Here is a 12,227-nt window from a genome sequence, read left to right as displayed (position 1 = left end):
ATCCATGCGTGGAAAACTTGGCGTTCATGTACTTTCGAAACCAATTATAGGCCTTACCTCAATGCGTAATAGTCAGATCCGTGATTGATATCACTAAACTTATTCTAGGTTTTACTATTATGTGTAGAAACTGTACTTGAGTGCCATTCGTGATTGCAGGCTTTGAGACGCGCGCGACGTGCATGTGTATGAGCGTGGGTATTCTTGTGACATTGAAAAGCGATTTTGCTACAGTTAGGTGTAGTTTACGTTTCAAGTGTGTACTATCACCCAACACGGGTCTGCGCTCTGAGAAAAGGCAGTGTTTACTGTTTTGGTTTAGTAAGGGTGACGCGATGCGACTGAGGCAATTCCACGCGAAGGTACCGTTCTTCCCACAACCCCGGCCTCCTGCGTGTCGGGAATGCGGTATTAACATCTGAATTTAGCGCGCTCGATGTACCTGGGTCGTTCAAGAGTCAGATTATCGCATTTGTTTGGATTTACGCCCCGCTTCGCGACCCTATTGTTTGTAATCCTGCTATTTTATCTGGATTATCCACAGCAAATTGCCGAGACGAGAATGCGTGCCGCCGGCATGCATGTATTAGTACTACACGAGTGTTCATTATGGATTTGCCAATATTCCGTAGTTAAACCCGTAAATGGTAAATATTGGAGCAAAAGTTTGGCATTTCAGTCTATATCACTTCAGCAGCATATTATAAGGGAACACAAAAGATGAATCGTCCATATTACACTCAAAACCATTATATTCATATACCAAGCAATTAATACTGAGAAAAGTACGAAAGCGATGTGATGAAAGTCCTTGCTATGTCGCATTCGAAGTAAAATATTATTCTCAAAATTATGTAATTGTACAGCTCTTTATCTTATTGGTTTTGAGAAAATGTACCTTAACACTATTTTGTGGTTCTTCTCCCGTCCATTTCCTCCCATACCTGCGCACATGTTGCAAACTACAGCCTTTCATATATGATTTGACTGTTAGTAGTCTCAGGTGTTGTTTTAATGTGAATTTGATAACAGTGACTATCACGCGTAATGCGCGGTCTATTGTGCGCGCGTCGACAATTGCAGTACATACAATAGCCGTTATAAGCAAATTGTTCTGATCCCCCGTCGATGTTCCCGCTGTCGCGGGTTATAATGGTTCTCGCGATGATCTGCGAATTGGAAAGCAATCAGAGTCCGGTGCCAATCGCCATGCCGGGTCTTTGCCGATCAAAGCGCGCGCGTGTCAGGACGTCACGGAATTCTGGTGACGCATCGCAGCCGTAAAATCGGGTGAAAACAATTTATTCCGACGGCACCGTGGAGAATCGCACGCACCTGACCGGTGGATTTTCGCCGGAGATATAGTTTGGAGCCGAAAGTCGGGTTAGCGGCTGCCGAAATTCGCCACAGGCATGTTTCTGGTGCCGAAGCATAAAATTTGGACGGCTCGTATTAATTTATTTCCACAATAGATTACACGCTTACCGTAAATACTTGAGGTTTCCCGCTAACAAGATCGGTTCTGTTCCAACACATTTCTGCGAAGTCGCTGTGACTGAATCTCCAGGTATTGGATACAGCAAAATCTCAAGATGATTTTCGATCTATAGCACCTTATTCTGACGTTTCAATAACATGAAGTCACAACATAAGGATTCGATGAGTATTATGATGGTTACATGTCTCACGAACAACAAGTAATAAATAGTCGCATTTTCCCTCATCTCGTCAAATAAAATGTGCAATCTGCTATCACTCGCGACGTTTTGGGTGTGAAACAAAATATCGCCTGGTAGTGAGTAAATGATGACCACGATTAATTGAACTCGATATGGTTGTCTCGGTTTTTATTAGCGGTAGTACACTATAGCATCAAATTCACGAACATAGTGAACACCAATGTCGTCATTCATGTGTGTCAGTCATTAGAATTAACTTGGTAATGTTCTCGACATGGGCAGAAGTTTGGTTGTAATTAAGGAGACAAAAGTCTTTTATTTTGGTTGATCGCTGGTGGCGTTGACACTTTGCATCTGTGAAGCTCCTCTGTGATTGTCTGCACCGGTGATGATAATGTCTGAAGGATTTTGCGAAGTTGTTTGGAACCAGATGAAAGGAATTGTACAAGTGAAAAAATACCAAAGGTGCCTGTAGTAGATACCAGTCCTGTGTTATTGACTTTGAAGGAGTTGTGCGCGATGAACGAGCAATTACGATGCTGCGCACGAGCTCATAGCGCTGATTTCGTCGTTAATTGTTACTCTATTTGCAATAATAGACTTTGAAATCGAGCGTGCGACACTATTAAACGAAAGTAACAGCCTACCCGATTATTAGGCTTGTCGTAGTTCGGTTTTCATGGGAACCAAATCATAGAATGGTATGAAAATTCGTGGTTAACAATACTAGGATTAGTTAAAATCACGGTTTTCTTGATTTTCATGTTCGCCTTCTATGATACATGACCTACTGTATGCGTGTCGGCATACTGCAGCTTTGTGGAGTTATCAGCAGATCGTAAATGCGCCTGCATCGCGCAATCATAGCCTTATATTTATTTTATGCTAAGAATGGATAAAATAAGATACCGAACTTACAGGGGCGCGAAAACTACAGCCAGCGAGTCAATTGTTTTTGTCTACTACCAAGCTGAAAATGGCCCCCGCATGCAAACGCTTCAGCAAAAATCTGTCGAACTTCGCAGTGCTAAAACTAGATTACGTAAATAAGCGATAAAAGGTGTTAATACGTGTAATATGATAGTTGTAAATCAATGCACACCAACATGCAGAATGGCAATCAAAATATAACACATGGTACAGCGATACGATCCTTAATGGCCCCGCGGATCATCTTGTCAGCTGCTTTGACGGAGTACAAAATCCATGCTATACTAAGTTGAGTCTCGCGTCATAAATAAATTAAAAACAAAGTTATATCGTTACAGGTGGAACAGCGGGAAGTCGGAACATCAACATTTCCATTTGAGTCGACAGAATGAAGAAAATGGGATCGCAGCATCCAAGCAATCCAGCATTCGAAATTAGTTTAATCCATGGCATAACAAAAATCATCCGAGCACGCGGGTATGCGTAGCGTGGCTTAGAAAGCTGTAGATTCGATTGGCGAAAGAAATAACAGAACCGATAAACGCGAATAATAGCAAATATTAGGGAAGCGAGCTAAAATACATACAGTCGCTGCTATCCCTGGATTATGAGGCTTTTATCTCAGCCTTTCAAATCTCCATGTTGGAAGGCACAAATAAAGAAATGCCGTTTAGTCGGTAGCAAGTCTAGTGAAGTGGCGAGATACGGCTTAGTGGTGCGTTCCACTGGTAAAACACACATGAGTTTCGAGTGCGAGTCCGACCAAGGTCGACTCCGCAATTCCTACCAAAATGTTGAAGGTTTGTGTATGGGCTCCTAATCAACATCTGATCCGCGCAAGTGGTGTCTAAGCCTAAAAGTGAACAGTGCTTTCCTTGGCCACAATGCGCGATCAACATTTAACTATATCAGGAAGCTTTGTTTACAATTTTTACTGCCGTCTGCTTGCGAGTTGGTGGGTCCTTTGCCGATGTTGTTTCTCGGTCGATTACGCAGAATGAAATCCGATTAGAAGATGTTATTACGATCGAATCGGTTGTGTTGTTATAAAGCTTACAACTAGTTTGTGAAGGTCACTGGCACAAGTCGACAACATGCGCGAGAATGTTCAGCGCGTGTATACTTGCATCTAATGCGTAGACGTGCTGTCGTTGATACGACCAATTTGCAGAAACAATCGTTCGCTAATCGCGCGAAACATTGTGGTTACAAAGTTTTAAACTTTCATTCCATCATCTCTACTACTACTACTACTGAAATCGGGTCGTTGATTATACTCATACTATACTATAGGGTTGCCAAACGTCCGGGATTTCCTGGACATGTCCGGAATTTCACTGTAAAGCTGCATCCGAGAGAAATTTCTAAAATATGCCCTAATGTCCGGAAATTTGAAGTAAGCCCACAATAAGTAACCTACATGAAATTTATCGTCGCGCAGTGGGCGATTAAGTAACACATATATTGGTTTTAATATGGGGACTACCACCCTCGCAAAAAGTGCGATCAAAAATAAATAAAAATAACATTAAGTTACAGAAATAAGTTTCCATGTAATCGCAATTACAAGATAACGGTATATTCATAGATTCGGGTTAGACCGTTGGACATATGACTTAGCCATGTACAAGATAGGGTCAAGATAGCGAAAACCGACAATATAGCATAGTGGTGAAGCGTCCGGCTTCTTGATCGGTAGGTCGTGGGTTCGATCCCCGGCAGGGTCAGACCAAAGACATGATTAGTAACACCGGTATCCGTGACTTCCTGGATTGGCGCATTGGGATAGCGTGGAGATTGGAGGGGTAGTGCAAGACTTAGAAAGCCGTAGAAGACTATTTCTGTACCTTCCTTGTCCATCGGCATATGCGCATCATGCACTCATGCATTTTGTGTATATTCACAGACCGTGGGTGTGTGTATTTTGAGTCGGTGTTATATGCCGCAAAACCATCAACTCTGACCATGTATAGTAATATATGGACGAACCAATATTATTGACATGATTCATTCAAATCATTCGTCGACCAGATTCATATAGTAAGCGCTCTGAAATTGCATCGATTACACTATGGGGATCTCAAGCTCAGTGTTTATTTGGGCGGGAGGGGGCTGAAAAACGTGGCTTCGGCCCTGGTTATAACTTGCATCACACAACCACACACTCCTGAACCGGATCGTGACTACCTCTAGTCGATAGACAAGAGTTTGCTGGTGTGACGTCACATTGACCCACAATGTGCCCGTACCTCATTTTTAAATCCGCTAAGGGGCGCTAAAGAGGGTCCGGAATTTGTGTTACAAAAGTAGGGTAACCCTATACTATACTAATGCCGTAGTTTACGAGCATGTCATTTCTGAATATTCATGGGGAAAAGGTATTATTCATCACTAGACATTTACTATAATGCGCGGAGACAGTACATATCGGATTATGAACTCCGCATTGAAAGTACTCAGATTGAAAAAGCATGGGGAAAAGTATAGCTATCACAGTAAAGAATCTTCAACCAAATGATTTTTACGAAAAACTTCATATTTCCAGAAGACAGTTCAGTGATATATGACACCAACATCCCTCTCGCGTTTGTTTGTCTGTTTTGGGGTATTCATGGTATTTGTCGACTACTATGGTCATTTACACCAGGCCGATATTCTTCTTATTTTCCGTAACTGCCGACTGCACGGCCCACCTCTAAGCTTTTTGTAAGACACCGCTGACGCGGATGAGGTGGCGAGGAGGAGCCTAGGTAAACCTCCAACACTTAGATATCGGACTTCGGAAGTCGACCTCGGTCGGACTCGAACCCGCACCCATTGGTGTTGCAGCCGCGGATCATACCACCGCGCTATCTCGCCACCATCTCGCGCTTGTGGCCACACATCGTATTTTGTATGAAAAGAAACGCCGGAGTTACTGTACGATACGATCCATTACAGCGATCGTTCAAGAGCATATAGGACGCTGTTTCTATGTTTACGTTGCATGTAGATGTGGATGTATATGGGAACATTTGTGCTGACTTGATGTTGGCATTGTTGAGGTGCGAATGAAACCTTCATGAAGGACTAATTACAGGTTCCTGCACTAAGCTACGGCATGCGGGTTTTGTTTATTGCTATACTGTACCTGGTCAATAATGATTACGGAACGATAAATTTTTCACTATAAAATACATTCGGTAGAACTTAATTCTAGCTAGGCATTGCATTGTATTGTAGTGGTAAAGTTGAAGTGACAAGCTTTATTGCTGGTGTTGAACGACACTTGTCCAATAAAAGAATTCATAAGGTTGTACCATACGTAAGACGTATCAATGAAGTGGAGCAGCTTATATCCAATTGGAATAGTACCGCTAGCATTATTTCAATTAACTCACCAAGTGACCTTCGCAAGATAGTGATGTTCAATTGCGATTTGCATAGTCGAATGTTTGACTTTTGACGATTCGGTAGGTAGTATTGTCACAACATCACGATTTACCAACTTTTTAAATCAATTTGTGTTTGTCCTATGGTTTATTTTCGGTCATTTCATTGCGTTTGACGCAAATCAATTTTCAGACTGCAGTTAATGATTGTAATCCTGTTCACGTATTCCTTTCAGCTCTGAACGACAACAAAACATCGTCCAAGCTGGGGAACACAAAATTAGCCCCGTATATACTAATCGCGCGTGACATCTGAAGAAGTAGTCGCTAAGCCGCGGGATGTATCTGTAAATTACAGCCCGAAACCAAATAGTTGGAATATTCAAGGACTGATTTAGTTAAAATAGCCGATCCGGACAATTAGCAGAACAAATGACTGAGAATAGGCATCAATTATGGCGCGGATGACGTCGACTACGGACTGTAACGATGTGCTGCAGTGAAGTCAGCGGATCTGTGCGCAACTCCTAAGCCGAGAACACGACTCGTGGTAAAATTATAATTTGATGATATTTTCAAGTCATATTCAGTGGGCGTTCCACAAGAACTGGCTGAATGTACTCTGAACGTCGACTGACTTCACGGGTAAGAAACGGCGGTAAATATGGATGTGTAAAAGTATAATAACTGCTTTCCAGAGTTGCAGTAGAAATAGACGCGTTGATTGGTATATGTATAAAAATCAATGCGACTTCCATTCATTTGTGTCAAGCAAAATAAACGAGCACAGTAAATCGTGGTCTCTCTTGTCAAATCCTTTCTGCCGCATATCTCCGTTCGTGGTTTTGTTTTGGAATTACATAGTTATAACAATCATTGGCGACTTGGCATGCAAAATATTATGATACAAGCTATGCATACGAAAATGAATGATTCGGGAATTTATTTCTCGGCCCGCAGAGGAAAACATTTGAATTTTTCTTAAAATCAGGAGTGCACTTTGATCCAATCCGTCAAATGTACATAATGGCATATTGACTGCGCTTTGTTACATTCCTTCGACTTCTATATATTGCTCGCCGAAACAGAGGCTTTATAGTTCCCCAAAGATATTTTTTTAAATAAGTAGCCTACTGGGGGCATGGTCAATTCCTTAAATGCGTACGTGGCATGGTGGTAAAATAGCATATTAGTGGTAAGTTACACAGCTACAACACCAATGGATTATTATCGGCCTGATGTAAAATTACCATATGTCGAAGAACGAGGAATACCAAAATAAAAATCAACGTAGGTCTATGCGGCAGTGGCTTTGATAGCCTGTACATACCTCTTATTCTCACAAACTATTGACTATTCACTGATCACCTGCGATTCCACACATGCATGTATGCACTGGGCAAGTATATCATCAGTTATCGTTTTATGTTACAGAGCATAATGTGAATTCCCCATATACATAATGGATGTATTATGATGCACCTGGTACCGTTGTGCATCTATTACATATCCATCCGGTTCTTAAGAGGTCGAAATTTTCGTATGGTGGATGCATACAATGATATTACAAATGAGCCGTTTCGAGTGCTCAAAATGGCGGTGCAAGAATCCTCCGGGAAAAAAATCGCTCCGCCTGTTTCTCAGAGATAAATCTTAAACAACAAAATGTTTCAGTTTCCGCACCCGAGAAATAGTAATGGGTGATACCGGAAATATATGATTGATAGGGCACGAATATTATGACATGACTTCAATATGCACCTGTTATCCGCAGCTTTGCAAAGGATCTGTGACAAATTTTGCCAAGGCGTTGTCAATTGTATATGATTGAAATATGAGTATCTCATATTGGCAAAGTTGGAGTTACATCCTATCTTTTTCATGCACGCACTTGTCTTTCCGGTACTAAGAAGGGTGAGATAATCTCACGCCATTAATACACCACTTCCGAGTCGACTAAGGAGCAGTCTTTTATGAAAAGCCGGCTATTACGCGAACAACTGCCTAATTGAACTTGTAAAAGTGAACTCGCGGTCGGAATTATTCATCATTAGTGTGGATTCTGAGAATGGAAAGAATGGAGGTGACAGTTAAGACACGGAGTTTCTAAACTTAGCCTGTGTCTATCGCGATTGTTGAGACCGCTGGTGTAATTGAACAAAACCTGCTGTATCGCGACTGTTATATTTCTTCCTTCTCATTAGGACTAAGAAATGAAATGACAGACCACACACTGACCATGATGTAATAGAACGAGTCAGCTGTATTGTGCAGATTTAATATTGCAAATTCACCGAATGCACTGTTCTGCGAGCAGAACAATGGGTATTACCGATTCCGACATCATACACGTTCCCACTTATGATGAATCGCGCGCAGGCCACGTTTCGTGAGTGGTCTTGGGCAATGAAATTGGAGAAGACTGTGGAGTGGATGCAGCAAGGAGCTGGTAATAATTTTTCACTATATCATTGCTAAATCCAGTCGTATATGCTTCCATAATTGTATTTTCACTGAAATCTTAAATGAGCACTGTCTCACGTTTATGCCAGTACACTCATGCGATAAGTAGAGTTCGAAAAATAACTTACAAATGCCCAATCAATCAATCGTATAAATTCATTTTTCTAATGTGAATGCTTTTTCATTAATAACATCTTCTGTGATGTTGACATTTCAATCGTTAATATTGCTCTGATATAGGCTACTTTCTCATTGATGTCGATTATACAGTGGGTATAACCATTGTGGAACCAAGGGCGGCGCCATATAGTTAAATCTCAGCGTAAACAGAGAAGAAGGACGTATTTATTCCGCGTAATTTCAAATGGATGCGAAACGGACCGGGAGAAACGACGCAAGTCTTGAGATATATTTGCGCGTATATCATTAATATTAGCGAGTGGTAATTATATATGTTTTTTTTGCGTCAGAAAAATCTCAAGCTTCGAACTATCCATCCGCCGGATCTGCTAACAAACACTACTTGGAAATCAATAATCAAGGGAATGAGCAATTGAGCACATCTCTAATCAACGCATCGTTTGCAGGAATGTGGGCTAATAATTTGCATAAGATCTTTAATAGACTTTTTAAAAATATGCTATGTGTTGACACGATTCTTATTTACAATTGCCACAGTTAAAGACACGGCCGACGTTGTTCATTTTCCTAAAAAATCTTTGGCCTTATTAGGCTAAGCTTGTTGGCGATGATGAATGCGATAACCGCTTCTTCGGTCGGAAATGTGAGACGTGTTACAAGTATTTTAATTGAGCACACTCTCGACTGCATCCTCACGTTAGCTTTTCGTGCGGGTGTTAGAGGTCAAAGAGTTACACTAATGCCGCGAACGTTCACTTGAAAACGTAAGAGGCTTTAGTCAACCGGGGTGGAAGGCTGCCGCCAAGTTCTGTGTGAAACTGAAATACGCGGCACGCGCGGAATCCTCTCCGTGACACATTCTGATGGTTCGGTAGGAGTGGTAGGTACTGGTGATTATTCGGTTCATGTGGTAACATACGACGAGAGTTGTACTGGGCTGTTTCCTTTTGATATTGGCGCCCGAAGTCTCAAAATAGCTACTGGGTATCAAAGATTATCCTCGATACAGCCTGTCACCAACGCCTTCTGAGTCATACGCGACGCCTCGTGTTGAGCGTCGTGCCTTTTTGCTGCACGGAATCCGGCCCTTCAAGTCGCCCCACCTCTAGATCCGGTATGTTGGAGTTATCGGGTTGAAAAACACAACGCATTTTTCAACCCTTTCTCCATAATGAACGCGGTTGCATTTTATGTCTACGACATCCGACTATTCGTGATATAATTGCACATCATATGCCGGAATTTCGTCTTTTTGCAAACTTCAGAATTCCATTTCCTAACTGCGCGACCAAAATGATGCCAGCTACATTATCAGAGGGTTCAATGAAATAGCGCTGAAATACGTAACGTACACCATCTTGATGCAAATAATTGTTGTCGAAGTCTCCATCCATACATACTAATATGGATAACACTAATATATACTAACATTACTACTAACAAATTAATATAGTATTGGCTTCGATGATAGTTCGGGATTGAAGACCAAGTTTGTATCACGTATGCATGGAATAGAATAGGGTCATGTCACGCCATATATTGAGTAGTATGAAAATGCATTGACAATGAATTCAGCATATCGGTATTGGTAAAGCTGGGCAAGCCCTTAGTTATTCGATTTCAAATCGAGTATTCGGCTTCGAGTCGAGTCGAATATTCGGGTAGCCCTCATTATGCTGTCATAAGCGTGGATCTGGAAAGTTCAATATGTACTTTTATTGCGACAACAAATACAATAATGCCACTTCCACACCACATAAAGATAATTTGGTATTTTTTGACAATACATATTTCATTGCAGTTTATGACAACGCTGTTGGTTGTTCAGAATGTTCACGACTTCGTAAAAATGTCGTTTCCATTAACGTCAATATATTTTAGTATATGCTTTGGAGCAATGGTTCCCAACCTTTTTGGATGTTGAAGCCGCATTTCAAACTTCAGAGTTCGCATGGAGCCGCATGAAAGCACTCGAGTAGGTTACTTATAACGAAAATCTAAAGGTAGCATAGCCTACCTCTGGATCTCATCATCCAGCTAATTCAAAAGCATGCACATAGACTTCTATATATTATATATCGGTTATTTTAGCATTGATAGACGCAGATTGGCGAGAGCTATACATTGAAATAAACTGACAATGCATATCATTACTACAACATGTGACAGCCCCTCATACATTCCAGAACTGATGCATAAGTTTGTGGGGGATTATACCCTGAGTTATGTTGGGCTTATTGCACTTTAACCTTGTGATCCGACCAATCGAGATTTCAAGGCTACCACGTTGGAAAGAAGTATCGAAACAATAATTCTCGCCGATAACTCTTTATTAGAGTGTAATTTCAGTATTCGAAAGAACAATCTTTCATTACTCGACCTAAATCATTACAACTAGCACTCGATTCGGATTCGACTGCTCGAATCATTGTGCCCAGCCATGATTATGAGTAGGGCGATTTTTTTGACAAGTCAAAATTTGTCAAAATTGTAGAGTTAGGTCAAAAAAATTTCAAAATTGTTTACCAAGTCAAAATTTTTTGCAACCTGTATTTCGTTTGTATCGCAGATGTTTGCACTGTCGGTGATCTTATCATTTGGCATGCTACATCTTGTAGCCTATTTTATAGGCCTAACGTTGTAGACGGTCCACCATCTGCCAATTGTGAATCATAAACGGCCAAATGAAACAAATGGGGTGACATGGTGTTATCCTCAACGCACCGCAATATCCAAACTGAAGCAAGACTGCGTGGGCATTGGTTCTTGTATCATGAAGCGCATGATGAAAAATTGTGATGTAGACAACATTGTCAGAATGAAGCAACACGGTGTCTCACCAGCACAACTTCAGTGTTGCCAACCAACAATTACTGCTGCTGTTGAACGTTCTTTCTTCATTCTTAGCAAGCTACTGAGTAAGGACAGACACTTTCTACCCGAGAATGTAGGAAAGTATCTTTCGCTGTACTACAACAAATTTGAATTATTTCTACCATAATGCGTGATGTAACTATATACTGAAATTCTTCATTGATCCAGATTTTGTTAGAGTAAAGTTTTTTCATATAAAATTTTGTCAGTTTTCAAGTGAAAAAAGTTTTTCGGGTGAAATTACTTCATAAGGATACACAGTTCCAACCAGAAATGAAGATAAATAGTACAATTCTAACATTATGTGCGAATACACCTAATTTACATACATGAGGGCAAAATTTGATCAAAATTAAGTTTTTAAAGGTCAAAAATTGTCAAAATTTTGATTTTTAGGTCAAAATAATCTGTTTTTTAAGTAAAAATAAATCGCCCTTCTCATGAGGGATTACGGGGTAAACATCTGATAACACACTATTCGAGAGTAATCGTCATTTTACAGTAAGTAGAAATCGGTTCCAAACTGTTGCTACGCTTAATGACGCCGAAATGATCTGCTGTTGACAAAGTACGCTACGTGACCTCGACTTTCACAGCTGACATTGTTTTGTTATCGATTGCGGGTTGTTGCTAGTAGGGTCTTCTCGCCGAGATAACAACACACATTGTGCAGCTGAAATTACTGCTCACCGAGTGGCCCTGCTACCAATTTGTATATTTTCTTACGGATAGTGTGGCGAGCGTTGAAGACAACGGTTTTGCGGACTTT

Source organism: Botryllus schlosseri, chromosome 15 (assembly GCF_051294905.1).
Source record: "Botryllus schlosseri isolate E-star chromosome 15, Bs_hap1, whole genome shotgun sequence".
In the NCBI taxonomy this organism is placed as follows: Eukaryota; Metazoa; Chordata; class Ascidiacea; order Stolidobranchia; family Styelidae; genus Botryllus; species Botryllus schlosseri.
The sequence above is the reverse complement of the archived record's forward strand: the minus strand, read 5'-3'. Positions refer to the sequence as shown.